Below are 12,871 nucleotides of genomic sequence, written 5' to 3' on the forward strand. Positions count from 1 at the left end.
CCCCAGTTCACCTTAGCTGACGACGCTTCCTCGTACACCTTCAGACTAGTCTCTAGTGCCTGCATATCCTGCACATCCCTGACCATCACAGAAACGTAATCTGCATACGCCGACACTGCTATGCCTGTCAACACACCCATGCCTGTCCAGCACACTCCCTGCATTCTCCCAAAAAAGGCTCAATGGCTAGTGTATAAAACTGCCCCGATAGAGGGCATCCTTGTCTAATGCCCCGCCTCACCCAGACTGGCCTACTGAGCCCCCCTCCCACCTTAACCATACATGACGCCCCAGCATACAACATCTTCACACAGGCCAAAAAACTTTCCCCAAACCGAAACGCAGACATCACATTAAACAGATACTGATGGTCCAAAAAGCCTTCTTTTGATCTAAAGAGACCAGTCCAAAGTTCACATTAGAACCTCTTGACAAGTCCAACATGTCCCTGATTAAGAACAAGTTGTCCGTGATTGAGCATCCCGGTACACAATATGTCTGGTCCTTGTGTACTATAGAGTCCAGCTGGGACTTCAGTCTGTTAGCGAGGACCATGGCAAATATCTTGTAGTCCGCACACAGCAATGCCACAGGCTTCCAGTTCTTAAGTCCCATTTTTTGGGCAGGAGAGTCAGAGTTGCCCGACGGCAGCTCTTCGGCAACTCTCCTACCCCGACGCACTCACGCAACACGCAAAATAAAAAACTGACCAGGTCCCTACGTAATTCAGCTAAATTAGCCTGGTGGCCTACATTGACTTGCCCCACCAGCTCTACCTCCAATAACTGATACTACGCTCAAGTTCCCCCAATACTCTCCTAGCCTCTGAGGATGAGAGAGCTGCATACTGTTGACAGAAAAGCCGAATTTGGACTTTTCCCACATCCCACCAATGACTCAGAGACTCATACTCCTCTCTTCGCTGCCCCCACCTTTCCCAAAAAGTCTGGAAACCTGAGCAAAAAATGGCATCTTGTAAGAGCTTTACATGAAACTTCCAATAGGATGCCTGCCAAACATCCACTAGGTCAAACTGATTAATGATGTCCCTTAACACCCCTACTGAGCTTGAATGAGGCTCCTCCCCATTTCTGTATTTCGTAAAATCCATCGTACAGTTCCAGTCCCCGCTGACTACCAGCGTCTCCTCAAGCGCTACCTGTGAGAGTTCCTGTCTAAGACACCCAAACAGACGCCCCCTCTCTCTCCCTGTGTTAGGCGCATACACATTTATAAGGACAAAACCCCTGTTGTTAATTTCTGCTTTTACTACAAGCAGTCTACCCCTACACACCTCCTTTGAGGAGCACATTTTTACGACCAGACCCGGTGCAAAAACGACTGCCACCCCTGCACTAACATTTGTTCCATGGCTCAGCACACTTGCCCCTTTCCACCAGAGCCCCCAATCAACTTCATTCACCACATCACTATGCGCTCCTGCAGAAACAACACCTGTACTTTTTTTGTTTTAAATATTCACCCAACAGACTCCTCTTTCCCGCATCTCTGGCGCCATTTATATTAAGCAAGCCTACCCGAAGAGTCTCCATAAGAAGTGGGAGAAAAGCCAGCAAAGAAAGAGACCAATAGCAAAGCTCAAAAAGCCCCAGTGCCAGAAAAAAACTATTCATCTAAACAGCATCTGAAGGTAGACCCTTATGTACGGTTGTGACCCACTTCCTCAACCTGAAACGTTTCCTGGGTGAGAGGAAACCATTGTCAAAGTCGCGTCAATTCAAATCTGGTATCAGGAACAAAAGAGGTCAACACGACTTCTAAGGTATACTAGTTATTTTAATTAATGCAACAACCTTCAATGGTAAATATGATGTTTCGTATATACGGGCTCTCTGATATGCCTCGCAGGACATTCCAGACAACTAATTCCTTGTTCCAGAAAACAATACCCAAATACACTGACAGAGAAAGTTTCCCACTTCTCTGCTGGCCAATTAGAGTAAAGACTTGAGTGGTTTAAACTTTCTCAGCCAATCCGTTGATGCAGGGGGTTGGTCTCATCTCTTCGGCGCCATTTGTTACACACTCCAAGCAGGCACAAGATTATCATAACAACCTATCATAGTGAGAAGAGCCAGCTCCCTTAGACATCATTCCCATGTCAAAGGAAGACTCATAAATCACAATGAACTATTATAGTCTAGCATTTGAAGACACAATCCTTATCTTCTCTTCACATCAATCACAGCCTTGCCAGGTGTCACAGCCTACATTAGCCCAGTCAAGAATGCATTATTTCTAAGTTAGTCATCCCATCAGTTTAGGAGAATAATAAATCCCTAATAGTCCCCCTTTTCACACCTCATAAGGTGTGATTCAAAAAATAAGAAAACACAGATTGTCATTCATTATAATACAATACAAACAAAAAATCACACTTTTATTAATAGGCCATAATGTTACTAAAAAAAGTCAAACCCTCAGTCCATCTACACCCCACTTGCAAATTGTTACCAGTCACCAAGGAACTTCAAACCATCACATAAGAAAAGACAAACATTCACATGGTTAACTTGATTAATAAAGCATAAAACACAGGATTAATAGAACACAAAACATAAGACTATTAAAACATAAAACACAAACAGAGAAGTATATTTTGGCCCCCTTTAGACACCCTCTAGTGTCACTCCACCAAGCCTGGTAGGTCATATCCTCCATTCCTAGGTTGGAGTCCAGGATTGGGCCTTATCTCACCATCTGTGGGAAATCACCTTCTCCATCTCCTTTCTCACCAAACCTCAGACACAGGAAATAAGACAACATCCACAAAGAACAAGTATACCCATATAAGCTATAACTTCACCCAGAATAGTTACAACAATAGTTTTCCATTTATCAAATATGTTATCAAACCAACCGTTTATGGAGCTATCAATACCAGAGTTCTCAGCCAGTTTGTTTGTCAGTGTAGTTACTCCCATGAAGCTCTTTTGTCACTGACCCGTCCGGTGCTATATTGTTTGAGGATGAAAATACAGCACATAGATCCAAACAGAACACAAACTCCGCCCCTCTCAGCCAAAAGCATATCTAACGCTATTCTATTCTGCTTTGTCATTAAGATAGTTGCCGCTGTCTGCTCATCTAATCCCTTTATTGCATCACAAGTGTGGTTTATAAATCTTTGCTGGTTATAGTAAATATAATTTATCCAATCTAAGTTTTTATTAATTGTTGACCAACAAAAAATACTTGATTCAAACTCAACTGCGGTCTGATTCCTAGCTTTGAATTGTTCTGGAACCTCTCGAGGTACTCCTATCCCATCACAGGATCCTTTCATCAAAGGATCCCAGGAGGAGGTCCTACTTTCTATTTGACAACTCACCAGTCTCTGACACATTTGATTGTTTACATCTGTAGTTGAGTTCACAATCAGTTATCACCACACAACCATCAGATGTCAGCACGGGCCTGGCTTTAGTTCCTACAATCCTCTGGCTGCAACAAAAAGGAAATATTAGTCATGTTTTCTTTCAGTTGTGATATTCTCTGTGTAGGCGCAGAGCTAAGATGCCCTACTCTGTATCCTATCTTACTAGTCCTAGAGTAACAATTAGAATCCCCTGAGACTTCAAACGTAGGCAACCTAGGTCGGAATGACTTTGTTATCGGGGATACTGATAGTTCAAGTTACTACAAGACTCTTTCACCACATTCCCAGGTGGTTTGCATGGGGATAAACCTGTTTTTGCGTACTTCAGACTTTCAGACAGTACCTACCCTTCTATGGGTCGCACTGCCATTTCTGGTAATTCCCTACCCTCACAACACTACACCTGTCCCCAAACTGTGTATGGAGATTTACATATCCCCCACGCTCTCGATATGAGCAACTACATAGTCCCAGGATGTACACGGCGACACACATATAGTGATGTCCTCCCCTAAAGTCCCTAATCTTCCCCTTTCCCTACGTCTAGCTGTCTCCTATGCCTTCATAGACTATGCTCAGGTATCATTTTATCAACTTGTTTTAGGTTAACTACTACTTTCGGCTGATCAGAAGGGTTTGAGTGTGTTAGGAACATGGCCCCCACAATCAGACAGCTACCTACCGTCAGGAGACCTGTGAATCCCCACCCTTGCCCTGAGAACATGTCAGACGCCAACCCATTACTTTACCTTCTACCAAACTCACACAGGGATGATCAGACAGGGTAAGGGAATCTTCGTTAAGGAGGCAACCCCCGAACCATAGTGGTGATCGGATCTTTCTCCTAACTCTGTGTTTGTTCATCAGGTGTAACTGGGTTTACCTTTTTGCAGTGTGTGACATGCACCCAGATTGATCTAATAGGACTTGATAGGGCCCTTCCCAACAGGCCTGCTTCCAGTTGTTCTTCTTTTTAGGGACTGGATCCACACCCAGTCTCCTGGTGTGATAGAGTGGGTCACCTTCTCCTTTAGTTCACCTGTGGGGCACAAAACCTCTGACATACGGGTGTGGTTAATAAACTATCTTCACACATACATGTTGAGCTCTCAATTTCTATTGTTGTTTTTTCTTTTTATTTAATCCTATCATTCCCCCTTTTTGACACATGATTTGCCCATGTGTCAATATTACCACCTTTCTAAACCATTTCTTATGTAATTTATCATCCTATTGCCATGCCTTTCATTTTTTAGATTATCTTTTGCTCCTTTATTGCTCCTCCCACTTCCTTTGTCTTTTATGGAAGCTAAATTCAACTTTCATCCAGTTCAGAATCAATTAGTAATCCAATCAATCAATCTCTTATCTTATAAAAACACTCATGTTTAGTTCAAACTCTGTTCTACCCAGGCTCTCCCGGGCTTGACCTGAAGACTAATTGTTGGACATGACAAGTCTATTTTTTAAGTCACCTAAGTTTTCTGTCTAGCAACAAAGAATAAAATATCTATGTTCATGATTAACCCAGTTATATCTAATAGCCCACCAAAAAACCTCATCATCTTTAAATCACTACCAATGTCATATCCCTCGTTACTCTCTACCATTTGGATAACATCCCTGATGTATGTATGTCTCCTTAGAGTTCCAAATTACTTTACCATGGGCTACCATTGCCTTCCCATAGCTAAGATCACTTAATTTACCCGTATGCAGTACATAATGGAGTACGCAAACTTTACAGCACTTTATCATTACCAATAAGCTCATCATTTGTTTTTTGTTTTAACGGTTTTGGCGCTCCAAATATAGCAGTTTTCCTGGATGAGTTTAACATTCTCCCCTCCTGTGTTATAGTGTGTCCTAGGTAAATGACCTCGATCTACCAAAGTTTAAGTTTCTTTCTGCTCACTTTGTGTCCCTGTTCTTCCAGGAAGGTTAACAATTGGATTGTATCCCTCTTACATCCCTCCTGAGTGGGATTAGCCAATAGAATATAATCTACATAAACTAACATTTGTTTCCTTCCCTAGGTTCAAACTTTCCCAAATGTTTAGTTATAGCCTGGGCTTAGATTGTAAGACTTTCTGAAACTAACTGTAAGTCCATGACCATCCTCCAGTCGGCGCTAGGTGCCTCCTTTCTAACAGGAAATAATGGAGAGTTGCATTGTACCACATCTCCAGGAATTATCACCCCTCCCTTAAGTAAATGCTCAAATGTAGGTGTTATCCCTTTTATTGCTTCTGGTTTCATAGTATCATTTTTGGTATGGTCTATTATTGAATCGAGGAATCACTTTTACTGGAGCTACCCCCTTTATTAGTCCTACATTTGTTGTCCTTGTGACCATAATTTGAACAGAATTGCTGCTAACTCAGCCTCCTGTTCCTGAGTTAAGAAAATCTCTTCCTGTCATCCGTTAAAACTTATCTCCAGATGGACACTGGGCTGGGTTTTTGCTCTCCCATTCAACTTTATTCTATATCTCCCAGTGGAGTGGCCATACTGATCCCCATTTGGTGTATTCTGCCAGTCAGTAATGTTCTTCCCTTGTTTTATATATTTACCTAGTGATAAACATTCCTCTGAATGTTCTTTCACTAGGACAACATGGGGGCTCCACCTTTCTCTGTACAGCCTCTGGCTCTGTGAACCCATTTTAACCCAATTTGAAAAAACAACAATCACAAATAGCCAGGCCTCACTCAATTTGATAGCTCACTTTTATGACCTAAATTCTGCCTAACTGAGATGAGCTAATCTCTTTCTCCTAGTTATATTCTAAAGATGGTAGTACACACAAAACATGATAGATATTCCCAGTCTTAACCCATTAATAATTGTTTGTATCATTCTAATTCCTCCTAACTAATCCATTAAACCACTCAAAATTCCTCGAGTATACTATGATTATTTAATTGATTACCCTAACTTTGCTACATGTGATCTCACCTCAAATGATCCATTTATCAATTATTTATTCAACCCCCTAGGAAAACCTGTCTTCCCTTCCATTGTTCCTGTCCTCCCTGTATATGTCATATTTGAGTTTTTAGCCAATACAATCACAGTTACATCAAATGTTCCCTCATTTAATGGTATTTTCTTCCTAATATAACTTCCCTAAATGAGATTAAATCCCCTGTCTTCCTCTACTATCCTTATATCATTACTGGATCAATGATAATAACCGTAACAACTATCAACAACAATTGTAATAACTAATTCACATTAAATTGTGTCTTTTTTCTGATTATGCTACAATTGTAGCCTATTTTATCACCCCAGTCCAAAATATAAGTTTATGTAACAAATCCATAACCCACTACAGGCTGGCGCCATTCCCCAGCACAACAGCCAATGCATACTTTCATCCTAACCAAAATAAATTATTGTTTCAAAATGGTCCATCTATCTTGTATTTCCCCGCTAACCCATTTCAGTTCGCTATTCAATGTATTTAACTGTTCTCTCTGATTATGCCCTAATTAATAAAACAAATACTTGCTATCGTTGGTCAGCATACGCTTAATGACATTCTTATCATCTGAACTATACTAGCTCTCACCCTCCCCTTGCTCCTTCGGGGAGAGCGCATGGTAACCTTATTACATATTTTCATAGACTTTTCTAGAATAGTTCTATTTAAGCTATCTAATTCAATCTTTCACATTCCACATAGTAATCTAGGTATATAGCCCCACTGCGAAAGCTTTGTCTACTGTCCCTACCTGTGTTCGAACCAGGGATATCGCCAGTCACTCCACACCATCTGTGATGCTCTCAAAGTAACTACTCCCAGTTCATAGAGCAAGTGACGTCACCAAATGAAAATCGCAGTAGCTTTCACCTCAGCAAAAAACTCTCTCTCTCTTTGATTCCCTATTGTATAATTTAGTTTTTCTATTTACCCCCTAAACACGCTCGCTACAAATACTCCATTCAACATTACCAAACCAAATACTCCATCGTACCCATTCAATCAACACATCAGCCGTGGATTTTACACTCATAAATGCAGATTGTTACTCCATGCCTTGAAATGATAAATATATTTCCACTAATAGTACCATTAATGATCTCATCTTACCCTCTGACACAAAATGAAGTTCCCTCACTGTACTATATTAGCTCTACCATGATAATTAGTTCGATTTAACCCTCTATTTGCTTTGTACTATATTATACATTACGTCTAAAACAACATTACTTATGGTCAGTTTATTCCGCCATCATATTATCCAACAACGCCACAATCTTAAACTCATATGGGGCGGCTGGCAGTTTAGTGACCAATAGCGCCGCGCCAACAACCGAGAGGTCACCGGTTACAATCCCCGAGCCGACCAGGCGAAAAATCTGCCGATGTGCCCTCGAGCAAGGCACTCAACCCCAATTGTTCCCATAAATCGCTCTAGACAAGAGCGTCTGCCAAATTACCAAAAACGCAAATGTGAATATTCTCTACTTTCTCACCCAACGCATGTCTACGCTCGGTGAGCAAGTTCAGAACACCCTCTCGTCAGATACCCACATGCGTTCCCAGCCATCTCCCAGTCTTTTCATGGCTCCAAAAGCCACACTTTCGCTCTCTCCAGCCCCTCCCCTCGCAACTCGACCTTTTTGAGGAGCTGTGAGGAGCTGCTTCTCGTCCCAGCGCGCCTCCAATATTCCGCCGTTACTCAAAGTACTCCAGTCCATTTATTTAAATCAAATAATTCCCACCTAATTAGTTAAAGTTGGTGCACGTTTATAAACCGAATTATTTCGGTCTAATTGTTTAACCAGTATTTTGCACGGTCAAACATCAAACGTTAAATCAAATAATAAACCAAATAGCCCAAACCAAGCACCTAAAACCAGTATTATTCTATGTCAAACATCAAACCTCAAATCAAATACTAAACCGAATTGTTTCGACACAACTATTCAAAAGCAGTATTATGCTATTTCAAACACCAAACGTTATATTTCAATATATCAATTCAACCGTTTTAGTTCAGTCACACAATTCATCACTTTAGCTTTATGTTCCCAATAGTTTTTAACGGGTTATATCGTTTAAGCAACCACAAATCCAACAGTTATTCCCAAATTATACCGTTTGGACAGCCACAGACGTCTTATGATTCCCAATTTGTTTTCTATCAAGATATACAGGTTTATCATTCACACTTTCATGCATACGACAACACTCGCACTGTTTAACTTTCTATAGTACCTCCTATGGGTGTCTTTTGTTAACGTTTGCACAATTTAAACCTTATTTCCTATTTGTAATTCTCATTATTTACTGTTTTAAAATATTATTTGTATTCACAGCCAAAAATGGTACACAGTTAAGCGTAGTATACAGTTATCACCCAGCAAAAATAGTGCACAGTTATCGCCCTCACTCACAATACACAGTCATAATCCTATCATACAGTCAAATATGTCACACAGTCATCAATTACACCCATGTTCCACACACAATCTATTTGGGCACACAGCCTCTTCTATTTTATTCAAAACACTGTGCTGAACCTAGCCGCAACCCTTAGTTACGGACCTTGCCAGTCACCAGTATTATCTAAAATTTCCCGAACCTTAGCCGTATCCTCGTAGTTACGGACCTTGTCGGTGTAATTCTTCGAACCTAGTCGTACTGTCGTAGTTACGAACCTTGTCGATAGTAATTACTTAAGCCAATTATTCCCTGTATCTTCCGAACCTTAGCCGTATATCGGACCTTGCCGGTAGATCTCAGCATTGTCTCCTGAACCTAGCCGTCTCTTAGCGGACCTTGCCGGTAGAATCAACACTCTGGTACCATGGTTTTAAACATCACATTTAGCAAAGGTTTGCATGTCACAATATTGTGCTTATCTACTCATAATAATTTCATAATTTAGTTCACTTACATCAGACAGTTGTTTCACAAAATTAATTGGATAAAGCCAATGTGCAGATCTTTGGTTATTTAACAACAGGTACCTGCTTACCTTTATAGAAGCCCGGGCAGTTTGTGAAACACACGGTTCGATTAAAGAGTTGACCAAATGGGCCGGAAATTTACCCAGCGAAGTCCCTTCTACCAGATCACGTCGGGGTCACCAATTGTCAAAGTCGCGTCAATTCAAATCTGGTATCAGGAACAAAAGAGGTCAACACGACTTCTAAGGTATACTAGTTATTTTAATTAATGCAACAACCTTCAATGGTAAATATGATGTTTCGTATATACGGGCTCTCTGATATGCCTCGCAGGACATTCCAGACAACTAATTCCTTGTTCCAGAAAACAATACCCAAATACACTGACAGAGAAAGTTTCCCACTTCTCTGCTGGCCAATTAGAGTAAAGACTTGAGTGGTTTAAACTTTCTCAGCCAATCCGTTGATGCAGGGGGTTGGTCTCATCTCTTCGGCGCCATTTGTTACACACTCCAAGCAGGCACAAGATTATCATAACAACCTATCATAGTGAGAAGAGCCAGCTCCCTTAGACATCATTCCCATGTCAAAGGAAGACTCATAAATCACAATGAACTATTATAGTCTAGCATTTGAAGACACAATCCTTATCTTCTCTTCACATCAATCACAGCCTTGCCAGGTGTCACAGCCTACATTAGCTCAGTCAAGAATGCATTATTTCTAAGTTAGTCATCCCATCAGTTTAGGAGAATAATAAATCCCTAATACCATGCCCCTCATTTTTCATGGCGTGTTGTACTGATCGTACAAACTTTCCCAGATCGCAAAAAAAAAGCTTCAAGATTAACCCTTTTTTTCCCTTTAGTCTCATTCAGGAACCTTGACAATTCCCTCACCGTGTACTTTGACCCCTCTGTCTGACTGGCTGTCAGCTCTGGACCCATTGAGGAGGAGTCTTAAAAGAAAGCCTCCTCATCGTCCTCTTCCTCAGACTCACCTTCCTCCTCATCATCTCCATCTCCCATCCTGACCAACTGCCCTTTCTCTCTAGTCGGGGCCTCCCCCAGCACTAGGCAAAGGTTCCTTGGTGCCTTTTACCACACCAGACTCTCCCCTCCCACCTCCTTTCTTGTCCCCCTTTTTCCTCTTCCGCCTGACTCCATCCTCCACCCCCCCCCCCCCCAGTCGATTACCCTTCCCCACTAGCACTAGACCCAGTCTCAGCAACACCACCATCCATAACATGACTAGACCCAGCCTCAGCTACACCACCATCTATAGCATGACTAGACCCAGCCTCAGCTACACCACCATCTATAGCATGACTAGACCCAGCCTCATCTACACCACCATCTCTAGCATGACTAGGCCCAGCCTCATCTACACCACCATCTATAGCATAAACTAGACCCAGCCTCATCTACAACACCACCTCTAGCATGACTAGGCCCAGCCTCATCTACACCACCATCCATAGCATGACTAGACCCAGCCTCATCTACACCACCATCTATAGCATGACTAGACCCAGCCTCATCTACACCACCATCTCTAGCATGACTAGGCCCAGCCTCATCTACACCACCATCTATAGCATAAACTAGACCCAGCCTCATCTACAACACCACCTCTAGCATGACTAGGCCCAGCCTCATCTACACCACCATCCATAGCATGAGTAGTCCCAGCCTCATCTACACCACCATCTATAGCATGACTAGACCCAGCCTCATCTACACCACCATCTATAGCATGACTAGGCCCAGCCACTGCTGCCTGCATCTCATTGCCTCCTGCACGTTGACCTCGATTTCCCCCACTGGTGCTTGTACCCTCACCTTGTCTACGGCCTTTATGTGGGCACGCAAAGCTCTTATGCCCCAAATCCCCACACTCAAAGCACCACAGACTATCTGTGCTGGCAAACCCTGCATAGAGACCCTCCCCATGCCTCACTTTAAAATGCACATTTAACTGTTGCTCATTGTTGTTCAGAAACATGAACACTTGCCTCCGGAACAAAACAACACGCTTAACGGCATCTGCCTGAAAACCTGCTGACAGTACACAGAAACCGCTAGCAAACTTACCAAAACGACTCAGCTCTTTCCTGATTTGATCATCCGTAATAAACGGAGGCAAATTTGCAACTACCACCCTAGTCGAAGTGGGGAAATCGGCTACCAACACACCCCTTCGAAATATTCCACTAGCAATGAGCCTACCCACCAAATTTGCTCTTTTCATGAACATAACCACAGCTTTGTTCATTCTTGATGCGGAATGTATAAATTCAGCTCCTACCTGTTCGCCGACCGCGAGCAGAGCCTCCTCCACCTTTATTCCATTCTCAGGAACACACCTGAATCCATGCCATAACGACAGCGTCTCCTCCGCGCTAGGCTGTGAAGCCATCACGCACACCACACCGCTCAAACCCCAGGAAACTAAAACTCCTTCCTCTTCCTCCCTAACATTGAAATAAAAACAGTGGGTACTGCTAAAACAAACAGTGCATTAACCCTCCACCATATAAAATACAAATGTAAAGGAAAGAACAAGGAAAGACACAACAAAATAAGTTAGGACAGAGACCTCCACACGACCTCTCAAACTCCCCCAAAAACTCCCAGCATGCATTGAGAGAGAGAGAGAGGAGAGGAGAGGTCCAAGTATCTCTGTACTGCAGACAAACTGAGTTAGATCAGCTCTATGGCATGTATTTCTCTCTGTTCTCCCTTCCTTTTCTTTCTTCCTTTCTTCCTGTTCTCCTTTTATACCTTGTCTACCGTATGTTTCACACCTCTCTTCTTCTTTTCCTTTCCTCTCATCCTTTCTTCTTGTTCTTCCCCACTCTTCTTTATTGCTACCTTTGATGTCCTATGCTACGCTCTGGCTGTGGCTTTCTCTACTTCTCTTTCTTCTGACTGTGCTGTTCTTTCCCTTCCATTAATCTATCTGTCCCAGGCCCAATCACAGATAGACAGCATAGCACTCGTTTGTCATGTTAGACAACAGGATGGAAATCTGCAATCTGCACTCTCTCTATGAATGTGGGAAAGGAGAGGGAAGGCTGGATAGCAAGATGAAAGAGAGGGGAGAGAGAGAGATACAGACAGACAGAGAGAGTGAGAGAGAGAGAGAGAGAGAGAGAGAGTGTGCGAGGAGGAGGGTGCAAGATAATAGAACTCTCATTTTCTAGCCTTGATATCTAATTCAAGATAAGCTTGTACATTATTGTTATTTGAATTTATTTTCATCAAGCCTTAACTAATACTGTATTTAAACTTCAGAAACAGAAAAGTACATGCAATGAATGGTCTATCAGCTATCAGTTGTTCTATCAGCTACGGTCTGCTCTGGGGTGTGTATGCTGACTAGACGCAAGACAGGGAAGGCTGGCACTCACCTTTGACTATAGGCTTGGCACAGGTGTTGTACATAGATAGAAGGAGAGAGAGAGAGAGAGAGAGAGAGAGAGAGAGAGAGAGAGAGAGAGAGAGAGAGAGAGAGAGAGAGAGAGAGAGAGAGAGAGAGAGAGAGACA

General features: G+C 42.4%; 1 protein-coding gene across 1 annotated transcript in view; it reads right to left on the minus strand.

Annotated features, from left to right (window-relative positions):
- Window positions 1–12,871, minus strand: part of LOC311133166 (kinesin heavy chain-like) — a gene marked incomplete at both ends in the record, with an annotated part of 162,871 nt that overhangs the window by 104,803 nt on the left and 45,197 nt on the right. The gene's annotated exons all lie outside the window — the stretch shown is intronic.

Source organism: Coregonus lavaretus, assembly GCF_964263955.1.
Source record: "Coregonus lavaretus genome assembly, chromosome: 8".
Classification (NCBI taxonomy): Eukaryota; Metazoa; Chordata; class Actinopteri; order Salmoniformes; family Salmonidae; genus Coregonus; species Coregonus lavaretus.